This window comes from Calliphora vicina, chromosome 4 (genome assembly GCF_958450345.1).
Source record: "Calliphora vicina chromosome 4, idCalVici1.1, whole genome shotgun sequence".
Taxonomy (NCBI): Eukaryota; Metazoa; Arthropoda; class Insecta; order Diptera; family Calliphoridae; genus Calliphora; species Calliphora vicina.
In genome coordinates this window covers 31,197,530-31,213,074 of record NC_088783.1, presented here as the reverse complement: position 1 = coordinate 31,213,074, position 15,545 = coordinate 31,197,530, and positions in this window count along the sequence as shown.

Genomic DNA, 15,545 nt, shown 5'->3' with positions numbered 1-15,545 from the left:
TCATATTCTCGACTTGATGTAAAAAAAATTAAAAGGCCAAATAAAAATAATCCACAAGAAGAATCAAAGTTTTCCATTTTTTTTTAACTACAGCCAAAAAACATCGGAAGTTTACTTTTGCGCCACCTTGTACCTCAGCCATTTAAAGGCCGATTTTCTCGATTTTAAAAAGTAACTGAATCGGGTCTATAGCGGATATATTGATATATGAATTATGTATATAAGACATTTGGAAACTACGGAAAGTTCATTTCAACATACAGACTGATAGAGGGTCATGGCAATATATACTCCGCTTTCTATAACGATCCAGAATATATGTATATACTTTGTGGAGTCGCAAACGAAGAAATTACAAAAGGAATGCCAATCTTATATATATCTTATTGTTACTCATGGTGTACCTTCAGAAAAAGTTTTCCCATTGCTGCTTGCAAACGTAGCTAATATGCGTACATAGCAAATACTATAATTATATAAAACAGCGACAAAATACAAAGCTGATGTTGCAGTAGCCATGCAGTTGAATTGCAACAAAATACTAAATAAATAAAACGTAACAAAACAAAACAGAAAAAACCACAAATGTATATAAAAGTCCAACAAAAATCACAAGAAACCTACAAACAAGAAAACCCTAAACGACAATATTAACAACAAGAAGAAAAAAATATTAAAACTAGAAAACAGAGTTTAATAACTTTCCAAAAAATAAGCAACATACTGTAGCCTCCAAGGTAAAACAGAAGTTTAACTACAACAAAAATGTGCCAAATAAAAGCAACGAAAGAAAATAGTTAAACGTGCGTAAAAAGCAAAAATTTATGACTTTAGACGAAATATTTTTGGTAAGAATTTTTTTGACGTTTTTCCCTTTCTCGTAGCACTTTAGTTTACGCTGTTTTTAAATTAAAAATCAGCCAGAAAGAAGAAACTAAAAAAAACTAAAAAAAAGTAAATATCAGGTTTATTAACCCTTGTAAATATTGCTTTACCTTTTTTTTTTCTTTTCTACACATTTTTTTGTAGTTTTTTTTTGCTTTTTCTTTAAGGGTTTATTTGTTTATGTTGTTGTTTTCCATTTTTTTTATTGTTCACATATTTTAAGAGATTATCACACAATTTTTTCTTTTGCCTTCGATAAGATGAGGATTTCGTGGGCTAAGTTAGGGTATGGGGAAACGGTGGGAGATGTAAGATGAAGTGCATTTTACCAGAAACAAAAAAAAAGAGTTTTTAAAAGTCTGCAATCTGTCTTTCATAGTTGGTCTCTATCATCCAAATGATGCGGAAATTTTTAATAAACAAACACTGTTTTCCCCATATTTTCTCGACTGCGCAAGCGTTCTTTTTTTCCCAACTGAAGCTGATTCAGTTTTATTTTTATCAAGAAACAAATTGAAATACAACAACAGCAACTATGGCGAAAAGCAAATAGTGACCGGTAACTTCAAAATGCATATTTAACTCATTTAATGTATACATTTCAGTAGAAGAAGGTTGTTTTTGGACTTGACTGTTTTATGTTGATTTTCTTTTTGTTTTGTTTCGTGTAGGTATCTAGAGTTTCTTCTGTGATACTTTTTTTCCCTGTAGTTCATCATACGTTGTTAGTGTAGCCAGATTGTTAGTTGGTTATTTTTTTTATAAATTTGAAATCAGTGAATTGAGAAACAAAGATAAATTTTTAATTAAAAAAAGTGTGTCCCCGTGATAAAAAATTTTCTCTAACAGAAAAGTGTTTCATAGTGACTACAAATTTTCTTTAAGAGAAATTTATGACAGCGTGATAACATATTTTCTCTAACAGAAAAGTGTGTCACCGTGACAAGAAATTTTGTTTAAGACTAACAATTTTTCTCTAAGAAAAAAGTATCACCGTGACAAACTATTTTCCTCTAAGAAAAAATTGTCACCGTGACAAGAAGTTTTTGTCTAAAAGAAAAGTGTGTCACCTTGACAAGAAATTTTCTCTAAGAGAAAAGTGTGTCATCGTGACAATAAGTCTTCCATAAGAAAAAAATATGAGCTTTGAAAACAAATTTTTTCTAAGAGAAAAGTGGGTCACCTTGACAACAAAAGAGAAATGTGTTTCAACATGACTACAAATTTTCTCTAAGGAAAAATATGTCAGCGTGACAACAAATTTTCTTTTAGAGAAAAGTGTGTCAACGTGACAACACAATTTTTATAAGTGTGTCAAAGCGACAAGAAATTTTATCTAAGAGAAAAGCGTGTCAACAAAATTTGTCTACGAGAAAAATGTGTCAACGTGGCATGAAATTTTGTCTAAGAGAAAGTGGGACACCGAGACAAACAATTTTTCTCTAAGATTAAAATATCACCGTGACAAAAGAAAAGTGTCTTGTCGTGACTACAATTTTCTTTAACAGAAAATTATGAAATCGTTTTAATAAATTTTCTCAAACAGAAAAGTGTGTCACCGTGACAAGAATTTTTTTCTAAGAGAAAATGGGACACCATGACAAACTATTTTTCTCTAAGAGAAAAAGTGTGTCACCTTGACAACAAATTTTCTCTAAGAGAAGAGTATGTCAGCGTAATAGCGTGTTTTTGTAACCTTGATAAGAAATTTTCTCTAAGATAGAAGTGTAACACCGTGACAAAAAAAATTTTCTCTATGAAACAAGTGCATGTCACCGTGACAACGAATTTTCTCTAAGTGAAAAAACTGTCACCGTGACAAAAATTTCTCTAAGTGCAAAAACTGTCACCGTGATAACATTTGTTCTAAGTGAAAAATCACTTATACTAAAATTGTGTATCACAGTGACTAAATTTTCTTTACTAATACAAAATGTTTATAAATGTGGAAACTAAATTTTCTAAAAGAGCAAAATATTATGGCAATATTATGAAATACACTTTATGTTGTTGTGTAGTCATTAAAATCAAACAATCTGGTTATTTATATTTCTTTGAAACATAAAAGTCGCGTGACTTTATAATGTTATAGTTTTTGTAATTGTTATTGCACAAAATTTAGTTTAACGTCACTTTTAAAGCGTCATTGTTAAATACAAAAAAATTTGGCTCTCTCTATTTTATGCCTTTACTCTAGCTGCAAAAGCTTTTTAGTTTTACCGGAAAGCTTTTTGGGTCTATAACGGAGATTAGTTACCAGCTATAGCTAAAGAGAGCAAATGAGTTAACAAAATAAAAGACTCACAGAAAAATCAAGTGCTCGGGAAATATTTATTTAAAAATTATATTTTAAATTAAAAATTATATTTTAAATTAAAATAAACCTTTTATTAAAACCAGTAATAATAAATATAAATATAAATCCTTTAAACCGAGCAATAGTTTCTGAGAAATTCATTGTATTTACTTGCTCTTTCTCTCTGCATTTTATATGCAATTTATCTCTCTCTTCTTAATAAACTCTCTTTACGTTATGACTGCATTGCATGCCCTGAAAATCCAGACCTACATCAACATTTTTGAACACACAGAAAGCAAAACAAAATTATGCCAAGCTGAAAATTGAGCAGAATAGCAGGATTATATACAACAAAAAGCATAAACACATACATAAACATGGACATAAAAACCCGTAAAAGTTCCAGGCGCATCTTTTACGAAATTGTGTCAAATACTAACAAACAACAACAACAAATTGTAACATACAAACACACATACATATGTAGGTACTTATATTCATGCAGACACATACACATTTACAAAGGAAAACTTCAAAAATGAAGTATACGCAGAAAATTATCTACACACTAACACATTTTTTATACCGGAATTAATGGCATTTTTTCCAAAAATAATTGCAATTTAATTTGTAAATCTCTTAAGCATTTTTCATTTTCTGTTACATACATATGTATGTACATATTTTATTTTAAATTGTGACATATGCAAAGCTTAGTGCTTTTGTAAGGAAAATCTGCAATTTGTAACAAGTTTTTTTGACTTTTTTCTTTGACTTTTTTTTTTTTTTTTAAAAAAACCTGTAAAGAAAAATATCAGTTCATGCTCATCTTGCATTTAACGTCATCATGATTGCATCACAGTGTAACCTCAAAATTGTATTTAATACTAGATACGAAAACATTGTTAAAACGTCAGCATATGAAAGTATCAGGAACTTAACATCATCATCATCACCACCGTCAACGTCATCATGTGTATTAATTCTGCTAACAGCAAAAACAAAACAAACAAACCAACAAAAAAAAGAAAACCCATCATAATTGCTTATAACTAAGGTACAAAAAAATATCACACACTTTAGCTGGAGCAAAAAAAAATGAAATAAATAACGAGCTGTAAAATTCAAAACAAAACAGAACATAAAACAGCAGCAACAAAACAAAAGCAAAACAATAAAAGTTTCTAACCTTATACTCAAACTCTCATTTGAATGGAAAACAACCGGGTTAAACAATCATAATCTATACTAAGTATTTGTAGTTTATGCTGCCTATGCAGACATAATAAAAATGCAGCTAAATAAAATAAAATAAAACAAAAAAACTGTCATAATATTTATCTAAAACTCTAACTAACACTTCCTCTAACTGCGCTCCACTTCCAACTCGCTCTACAACACACGAGCTCGCACATTAATTTGAGTTTCTTTTTTTCGTTAATAAAAATAAATTGCAAAAATACATACGAATTTTTATATTCTGTTAAAATTCCATTGTTATGTTGCTTTTCAAATAATTTTAGTGCATGTTTGTGTGTGTTATTTTTTTTTAATTCATTTATAATCAACGTTTCAAATTCATTTATTTAGGTATACATACCTACATTCACAAGTATGCATGTGTGCATATACATACATATAGTAGATTTTATTTTGTTATCATTCTTGTACTTTTTTATATATATTATACATTTTTATCGTCATAGTTTATGGTGTGAATGCCTTCTGCACAATTTTCGTATATGGCTAAAATACCAGAAGAAAACACGTTGCACTATTGCCAATTTTTGCAGACTAACACACATATACTTACACAACATATAAACGCACATATTTACACAGATAAAAACACACATATACCCAAACACTACTGGTAGAAAAATAATAGTTACCGGAAAAATATATTATGCAAGAGATAATTATGTCTATATGCAATTGTGTTTGTGTGCCGCTGCGTATGTGTGAAAATAGGAAATAAGTGTTTCACGAGTGTGTTCTTGTCTAATAGAGACAGAGAGCGAGAGAGTGAGCCTGAGAAAAAGTGTTGAGTTTAAAAAAAGAGAAACCTAGTTCTAGTTTTCTTTGGGAGTAGTTCATATTAACAGTGTGTTCTGGTACGTATGAGTAACATGAGTATGAGTAATATAAATTGTGTTAGTGTTAACATGGTAATGTTAGTTGAGAAGATTATTATGTTTGTTTAACATTATTAACAGAATAACAGAATATTATTCAGCAATTCCTCGCTGACAAACCCAGACTTTACATTATATGTTATTAAATGTTAAGAAGACAAAATCGGCAGGATCTCCATACTTTGCAATATATTATTGCATTATGGATATGTTGGGGCATATTAAGTACTATTTCTAAATCTTCAGGTAAGGTTTTTATGTGGGTGTGGGCAAATTAGTTTGCGCGACAATTTATATCAGATGTTTTTTGTTTACTTTTATTTATAAGAAATATAATCCAATTAAATATAAATGTTGTGATTTTTGAACTGAGCGATGGATATTTCTGTTGTCGATTCAACAGTGAAATGTTTATTCATACTGATTCCCTCAAGGCATCGCAATCATATAGTCTTTCTAGCAGTGTTGCCAGTTTAGCCTTTTTGAGGCTAAATTTAGCCTTTTTATTTACTCTTTAGCCTCGAAATTTTGGTTTTAGCTTCGTGGCTTTTTTCTAGCCTTTTCTTAATTTCAAAATAGCCTTTTTTGAAATTAAAAAAGGCTAAAAATTTCGAGACTAAAGAGTAAATAAAAAGGCTAAATTTATATTTGTGAACCATTTTCATTTTAATTCATTACTGATTTTCATTTAGCTTTTCAACATACTCAAGAATTGTGCAGTATTAAAAGACCAAATAACAATTGCCAATATCAAGTGGTTCAAAATGAAATAGAGTATTTTATATCTGAAAGCTTAAATGTCTAGCAAATTCTCTATCAAGACAAAATTGTTATTACACATTATATTCATCATTATATAATGGACAAGAGCCCCACTCTTCGAGTTAAAACCCATTTTGTTTTAATTTCGTCAAACCAGCAATTCTAAAAAGCCAAACTTTTAAGTAATTAATACACTGATTATAATTTGGCGTACCATATTTTTTTAAAACCAGTATTGCACAAAGTACAAAAAGTAAATAAATCATTTGCTGTTTTCTGATTTAAAATTCAAGGAATTTCATCCATTATCGTCGCCAATTGAAAATTGTTTAATGTTTTTGACACATTTTTCATACTAGTTTGATGAATGAGAGATAAAATAAAGAACGTTTTAATTAGTGAAGATTATGACAAAAATAATACGACAAATTAAACTAATTGAGCAATTGCGACAAAGATTACCATATGAAAACTCTACGCAAAATCAATTTTTTCCCCGTTGATAATAAAGTAGTAAAACCAAAAAAAATATATTATGTCATATTGATAGTGAAAAATTAAAGTGCTAATAAAATTACGAAGCTTAAGGCTCAGGGGCAGAATATATTAAACTACAAATGGACAAATATAGAACCAACAATGCCCATTTTCTGACATGGTTAATCTAGTATTTAACTTTTTAGTACTTCCTTTAAGTAAAGCTGATGAATTTTATGAACATATTTTCTAATTTTTTATTGAAAAATAAATATAAACCAAAATTCTTAATTTATAATATTTTAGCTTTTTTTTGGCTTTTTTTCTAAAGCGGTTTAGCTTTTTCTGGCCTTTTTTTGAAGCCAATATAGCTTCTTTTTTCGCCAGCTCCTGGCAACACTGGTTTCTAGTCGTAATTCTTGATTAAATCCGTTGTGCATCGGTTAAAACCTTGATCGACATCATCAAGCACATGTCCTCAATTAATATTTAAAACTAGTTGTAAATTTCCTTGCTCAGTTGCAAATTTGGATTTGATGTTCTAATACGCATCTGTTGCAAAATATCATTACACATGACATATTTGTATTGCTCCACAAATCAGTCGCTTTGGATGGCAATCATGTTGAGATAATTATCGAAAGCAATGTTCGTATTTGTTGATCAAATGATGAAAGCACAGCATATCCGATGATGTGTTCCCAATGACTGTTATCGTCTAATAATCTCAAGCGTTGACACGCTTCTCTATACACGCAGAGAAAAAACATGGTTGTGGTAACCATAAACTAAGAGCAACATATTATGATCAGATTTTTGCTTGTAGCCCAAAACATATTATGATCATTATTAGTATCATAAAATATCATATGTTTTGAAATAATCATATTATGATATAAATCAATCATAATATGACCCAAAGTCATCATATTTATGACTCAAATAAATCATATTATGATACATTTAAATCATATTATGATCCAAAATAATCATATTATTATTAAAATTTATTTTTGGAAATACAAAATTTTAATAGGTTTTAGTTTTAAAGTACTAAATTCACAATTAAAATATTATTGATTAAATCAAATTTATTGTTATTCTCTCTAGTAAAGTTAAATATAATATACAAATAAAACTATAGAGCGCATGGGAATTACAGACACTCAAAATTTACTTGTAAAAATAACATAGCTGAGACAAACACCAACACTTACAAATGGAGGGAAAATAGACTATTAAAAGTAAACATTTTGTTAGCATGTTAAACATATTATGACTACATTTATTATTATTTAGTTGTTGTAAACATATTTTGTTTGCATGTTAAACATATTATGACTACGCGTATATAAACTTAATATTTAATGGTTGTACATAAAAATAATATGTTTACCTAATTATCATTATTTAGTTGTTCGAAAACCATATTCATATTTATAATTGCGATGAAAATATAAACGTTTACAGCAACTATAATATTGTTGAAATTAAATTAAAACAATAATTATATGTTTACGACAACAATATATTGTTACAGAGAACATAGTATAGTTGTCGTAATCATGTCCAACCATGTTTTTTCTCTACGTGTACGTTTCACACAATTCACCATTTATAGTTCGCTAGTCCTGGAACGCAAATAGAAACACTCATCTTTTCTTAGATGGACTGTGTAAATGCGACCTAATGCGTCGGTGAAAAATAAATGGAGGAAACCTCAAATTTCGTCAAATTTCTTTGACGATTTATTCCACGTATAATATCTTGGCATTTCGGAGTTTGACCATTTTTCAGATATACGTACAATAAGCAACAATTGGATGTCTTTCATGAACGGAAAATGAAAAAATGGCCAAATGGCTTCGATATGTCAAACATAGCGGCCCATTTGAATTTGAGTGACTCCATTTCTCCGCACTAATTCAGTCATATCACTGCCTTTGGTTACATATTTGCAGATGTATTTGATAAGTGGGCGTATTAGTAAGGTAGAATCATTCGATTGGCAATCTGTTTTCTCTGTGTATCTATTCAATATTGTTTTCATTAGATGTAAAAATATCGCCCTGTTTTCTATGGTTACTTCTATCTAAACTTATTTATTTTATTATACTAATAGTCTCATTTTAATTGATAAAGTTAATTTGTCATTATTTCGTTATGGCAACCAAATTAGTTGCTTGCGTTGTAGTAACAGAAAAACAATTGATAAAGATTAAATTGGGCTTTAAAAGCTATGCTTGTAGCTTTAAAGGAGACGTACAAATAAACAATCAAAACTTTTTGATTTTCATCAATCATTGCCGACAGCGTGTAAGTGTAACCGATAAAGAACGACTGCAGGCATATGACAGAATTATTCGGCATTCAATTTTCAACAAATTATGTTGCCATTTCGAAACTATCTTCTCTGTGTATTAGAGCGCCGTTTTTGCCTGATATCGTCAACAAATCACAATTTTGAAAGTTTCTTAACATTTGCTCGAAATGGTATGCATATAAAGATGAATTTTAAAGTAAAATATTACAATAAATGCTTTATTAATAAAGTACAAAAAATCTTATTTTAATTCAGATTTACCTGATGAACTTAGAATTTAACTGAATACTTTAATTTCTTATTTTAATATGTAAGGGTATTCGCAGTTAACAAGCAGAAACTAGACACCGAAAGTTAGAAAAACATTCAACATTGCTTAAAATTATTTAAACAATAACTATAATCTTAGACAAAAATTCAAAAAAAAATTTTAATGTGAAAAAAAAATTAATGTTTATAATTAATTTGGAAAAACAGTTTTATTTTAAAATCTATTAACACCACCTTAAGTATTTATGATTTTTACAATATAATAATAAATAATTTTGTATCAATGACCATGTCTTTATTAGTTATAGTTTCCTAAATTTGAAATCTATAAAAAAATTATTTTTTGTTTTACCATAAATTTTAACTTTTTAAAAATAAAAAATATTTTTCTGTCTAAAATTCAAATTTAAGAAATTTCTAGTGAACTGCAACGCCTAATATTAGTCCCATAATTGTCTATATTATATCTGGTATTAAACTGAAATATTAAAATTTTGCATAATCCTGTAAACATCCTTACATATTACAATAAAATAAGAAATGGTAGTCATTATGAGATCGTCATCTATAGATTTCAAATCCATAAACAGTTTTTCAAATTATACATTATCTGCCTATTTCAAGAGGCTTAAATTTTAATTATATGTTATTCAGGAAAATATGCTTTAAATAAGTTTTTCGTAAAAACTTAATGGGAAAATATCTGGAAAACTGGGCGTACGATATTAAAATGTTAGACAGATATGTGTTCAGCTGTAATACCGTTACCGCTTAGAATTTCTTGCGAAAATTACTTATAAAATGAACTACAACATTTCCAATTGTATCTCAAAAATTTCTAATTGTATTTCAGAAATTTTAGAACTGAATTTCAGAAAATACTAATTATTTTCCAGAAAATTCCAATTATATTATACTTAAAAATTCTAATAGCAATACCAACGGAAATTTCTGAAATGCATATCGAAAATTCTGAAATACTAATTGAAATTCCTGAGAAACAATTGGAAAATTCTGAAATACAATTAGAAAATTTTTAAGTATAATTTAAAAAGTCTGATATACAAATAGAAAATTCTGAAATACAAATTCAAATTTCTGAAATGTAATTGGAAAATTCTGAAATACAATTAGAAATTTCACAAATACAAATGGACACTTCTGAAATACAATTGGAATATTTATAAATAATACACCATTTCTTTATAAATACTTATAGAACTCTGGACTTATTGCATTATATATTGCTAAAAACGTTAAATTCAATTAATTTCTTAACAGCAGAAGCATTCCATAATTTACAGCTAAACCACAACTTTATGTTAAAAATATAACTCTGTTAAACCAAATTACTTTCTCTCTCCCTAAAATATAACAACATACTGCATTTGCATGTTTCAATTCCACTACATAACCAGAACTCGAGAATAAAACACTATACAACCAAACGGAAAAAGCTTTTTTTTAAAATGTCTTAACACTAGCACTGCAAATTTGTAGCACGTTTTTATGTTGCACACACACACTCACTAACTGAGAAACTCTTGAAAATTGTTTTCCTCTCCTAATGTTCTAAATACACAAGCGTTTGCAATGGTGAGAACACAAAACAGTATTTTTCCCTGTAGTGTTGCTATTGCTAATGTTTTGTTGTTGTTGTTGTTAATGGTGGTGGTGTTGGATTTTTCTGTTCATATTGATGCCTTGGTGTGTGTGTGTATGCTGTGATTCCGGTATAATGTAGAATAAAAAAGCCAACAGCACAAGCACTTGGTGTCAGCATTGTCGGTATATCGTACAGCATTCGTGTGCGGCGTTTCACTGCTACTTGTCGTCGTATAGAATACAGCTCCGTGGTAATAATTTTTTTTTAGAAAAAAAGAAGGCATGAAAAATACATGTTTTTCATTATACATTTTTTGTGTGAGTGTTTTTTTTGATATTTTTTTTTTGGTTCATTCATTTCATGTGAAAAGTGAAGCAAGCTAAAGAAAATAGAAATACAAAAGGCAAAAGCAAAGTGAAGAAGAATAACTCACACATGCAAACGGACATACTCGCATACACACACACACATTAAAATGAAATAGTGCTTGTTAGTGTGCGGTAATGTTAAGAGTGTCAGTGTGAGTGAGTGTCTTCTGTAACGGTGTTCCCATATATGTGAGTGTGTGTGATGATGATGATAAGTTTGTGTGATGGCATTTGAACTGGAAAAACAGAGGCAAGAAAAGTTCGAGGAAAAAAGAAATATTAGAAAAATGTTAAAACCAACACAGTCATACAACATTCATACATGTGAACGAAGAAGATAATAATGACTACGAATTCGTTTGTTGGTAGTGATGATGATGAATAATATAATAATGATGATGGTAATGATGACAACAGCGACAACGACTGCGACGACGGCAACGACAACAACGAAGAAGACAACCAAGACATAGAGTTCGATGTGCAGCAGTGGAACAGTTTACTTTTGTTTTTCCGCGTGCTCGCACACGCGTTTATATTACGGAAAGGCGGATATTAACAAACAAACTAATAACACACTTAAAAAAAACACACTTAATAAATAATAGAAAAGAAAAAGTATCAAACAAATTAATTAAAGAAGAAAATTGAACGGTAATAATTTAGTTTTCCCTTAATTAAACTGAAAACTATAGTTTTAACTTTAATACAAAAAATAAATAACAAAATAATCTTAAATTAAGACAAGTGCAAATTAACTAAAACAAATTTTAATTTTCCTTTTTTTTTTTTGTAACGAAAACGAAACTTTATTTTTCCAACAAGGGAAAATTATACAACACTTGAAAACTACTACTACTCCACTACAACAATTGTTGGCAACAAAAAAAATAAAAATAAAGTATAAAAAACAGCTTAAAACACAAGACAAGAGTTACAACAATACAAACAAAAATAAATAAATAAAATAAATTTATATGCAATACCAACCAACTAAACAACCAACCGACCGACCTCTTTATTGCACTGGCAATTTGTTGTTGTTGCAATTTAAATGTTGTATGGCTGTTGTTGTTGCTGTTGGTTCTAGTATTGTCGTTCTATATTTGTTCCGTAAATTTGTTGTAGTTTTTGTTTTATTTTCTTTATTTTTTTTTGTTATTTTCTGTTGCAATGCCAATGCAATACCCTTTTACAACTACGATTTGCCTGCTGCATACAAACAAAAAGAAAACTAATAGCAACAGCAGCAACAACAACAATAGTTTTTAATGCCATTTAAAAGTTGGTTGCTTTACGCGATGATGGTCTTGCTACTTGCAACTGCTGCCGTTCCGTTGTTATTCTGTGTCAATCAATTGAATTGAATGAATTTTTGCAAGTGTATGAGTGCAAGTAACCGGAGTATAAGTATCAGTGTATGTGTGTGTGTGCAAATGCAATAGAAATAAATTTTCAGCTTAAGCGAAAAATAAAACAATAATAACAGCGAAAACGAAAACGAAAAAAAGTTAAAGCTAAAAAACGAGCAAATGCCATAAAAAGTATGGCTAAAATAGTGTATAATTGTGGAGTAGAAGTTGTTGCAGTTGTTGTCTTTTACCACATCGCCCAAAGAAAGTTTAATTATGTTTAAAACACAATTTTTAGTGCTGCATACATTAAATTAAAATTTTACAACAAAAATAAAACGGAAGTTATAAAACCATAATTCATGTCATAACACAAATGAATGAAATGAAATGAAACAAAGAAATGGCTTAAGAAAAGTTATGTTTATATAAAAAATTGAGAGGAAATTTAAACAAAGAAAAAAATATAGAGTTTATATATTAACAACCAAGAATGAAAGCTAAAAAATAAAGAAAAATAAATAAAGTAATAAAGTTTATGTTGCAATAATGGCCAAAATGTTTCAGAAATCTCAAAGAGTTCGCATAAAATATAAAAGCAAGTTTATGGAAACTTTAAGGCATCATCGTCATCAGCACAGAGACCACGATAACAGCAGAGAGTGTATGAATTGCTGAGAAACTTTCAACAAAAAAAAAACTCAAGAATGGTGTGTATTTTATATGATAATTATTTATTTTAAATATATTTTATTTAGTATTTACTATTGGAAATATTCGCCTAAAAATATGCTTTAGTTTTTGCTACTCAAATTGCAATTGCATACAAAAGGGAAAATTTGTGTAAACTGGTTATTGCTGAAATTTAGGCCACTAGAAAAAAGTGTATATCCAAAAAATTTTTTAAACGAATACACATTTTCGGTTTTTGAAAGGTTTTTTAAAATTTTACAATGAATTTTGTTTAAATGTTAAATTCTAGAATATTCTGCGAATATGTTCTGAAATTATTTCTTTATATCTAGAAACTCTATAATAAAAATATGCGGTTTCAAAAATATGTAGTAAATTTTATTTTATTGGAGTCCCTAGTATTCAAAAATACTTATAGCTTTTCTCGATCACTTCGCTTAGTACTTTTTATTAGCAAATATGTAGTAGTAGTGAAATAACGATAGTCTTAAAGTTACAATTTCAAAAAATCATAAGTATAATGTTTTAACATTTATTGATATTTAAAGAAATATATGTTTTACCTTTCAAGCAAAAGAGATTTTTTGAAAACCAGTTGGAAATTATGTTTCAAAATCACACTTTTTTCAACAAATTTTCATTTTCTTCACGCTCTAAGTTGATCGTGAGGCAGTCAATTTTTTTTATTATTTTAGTAAAAAAGCTTACTAGCGTAGCATTCAATAAAATAATTAATGAGTTATGCTAATTTTTGTTATAACATGTTTTTCCATTTTTTGGTTTTTTTGATACAAATTCTATTGTATTCCTGTTTTTTTAAATAAACTTAGCTTGCAGTATTTTGCTTAAGTTGGCGTAAATCCTGACTTAAACTACCATAACTCAGTTATTTTCCGACCGATTTTTACAGATTCTTTTGTGATTCAAAGGTAAAACTCATGTCTGTTAAATAAAGGAAAAAATTATAAAATTAGTTTTTAGTGCACAAATTTATAATGTTTTGAAGTTGTAACTTTAAGAATACCGTTATTTCACTATAACGAAGTGATCAAGAAAGACTAAAATTATTTCCGTACTCCATGTACTCCATCAGAACGGAATTGTTACATGAGAACCCCTTCATATATTCATTCACTTTTGTATAACTGTGTAATTATTAAGAAATATTGCTTGTTCCAAGATCTTGAAAGAAAAATGAGTCGAAAATGCTCGTATTAAAATCACACAGTTTTCAAAATTCTTTCGCATAGTTTTCATAAAAATTTGTTCGAATCATTTGAAAAAGGTTATAGTCATTGGAATTGATTTAAGAATTCTTAAAACTGGTTGTATACTTATAAGTATTATGGAACAAAAAATATATCTAATTAAAGTAAATTTAAAGAAATTTTACGAAGATCTTTAGATACACTAAGTGATTTTTTTTTTACTAATTAGAACTTTTTCATTGTTTTTAAGCAAAATAAAAGGACAATATATTTAAAAAAGTTTAAAAAGCCACTATTTAAACAATACTGAAAACTATATCGAGTATTAGTTCTAAGAAGATATTTTTAGAATAGTTCTGTAGAGAGATACAATATTTTTCCACACAAAACTTTACTATGTTCGTACTTAGTTCAAGAATGGATGAACGTAGTCTGTACTCATTCTAGTTTATCGTCGCGGTATAATATTTTTGTTTAAACTGTTGGTCTTGTGAACGGTTATGAAAGCTGGTTTTAATCAATCAGCCTAACCACAAAAGACTTCAAGTCGATTCTAAGTCCGTACAGGGGGTCGATTCTGGTTCTTTAAAATTAAAAGTTTTTTCATATTTTCATAGAGTTTCTGATTCTCGTTTAGTGAAAAAATGATGAATAAATTGAAATGTTTTCATATGAAAATAACAAGTGGAATAAAACAAATTGAATAACGGGAATCGCAATTTGTGTAATTGAGAAGTTTTATGAAAACGAAAATTAAAAGTTATTTTTCTTTTCACAGTTTCACAGAACCAGAAGCGACCCCCTGTTGACTATTATTTTAAATTTCGTACCATGAAACAAATTTCAAATATGATTTAAAATGCTGTTTTATTATTTTATAATAAGCTTTTTGTTTTGAACGTACATTTGGTTTTTTTAATTTTTGAAATTTCTTTTTTTATTTACATTCATTGAAAAATATTTTCATTTATTTGAATATATGAGTTGGTAAAAGTTTTTAAAGCTTTTTTAAAATATTTCTTATGGTACGAAAAAAGTTATATTTTTTTAAAAAAAAGTCGACTTTAAAAAAATTAACTTTAAAATTTCTTTTATAGTTAGGCCGAATGATTTTTTGTTTGATATTTTTGTCATAAACACAAATTCTACTGAAGAGTTATGGAATAT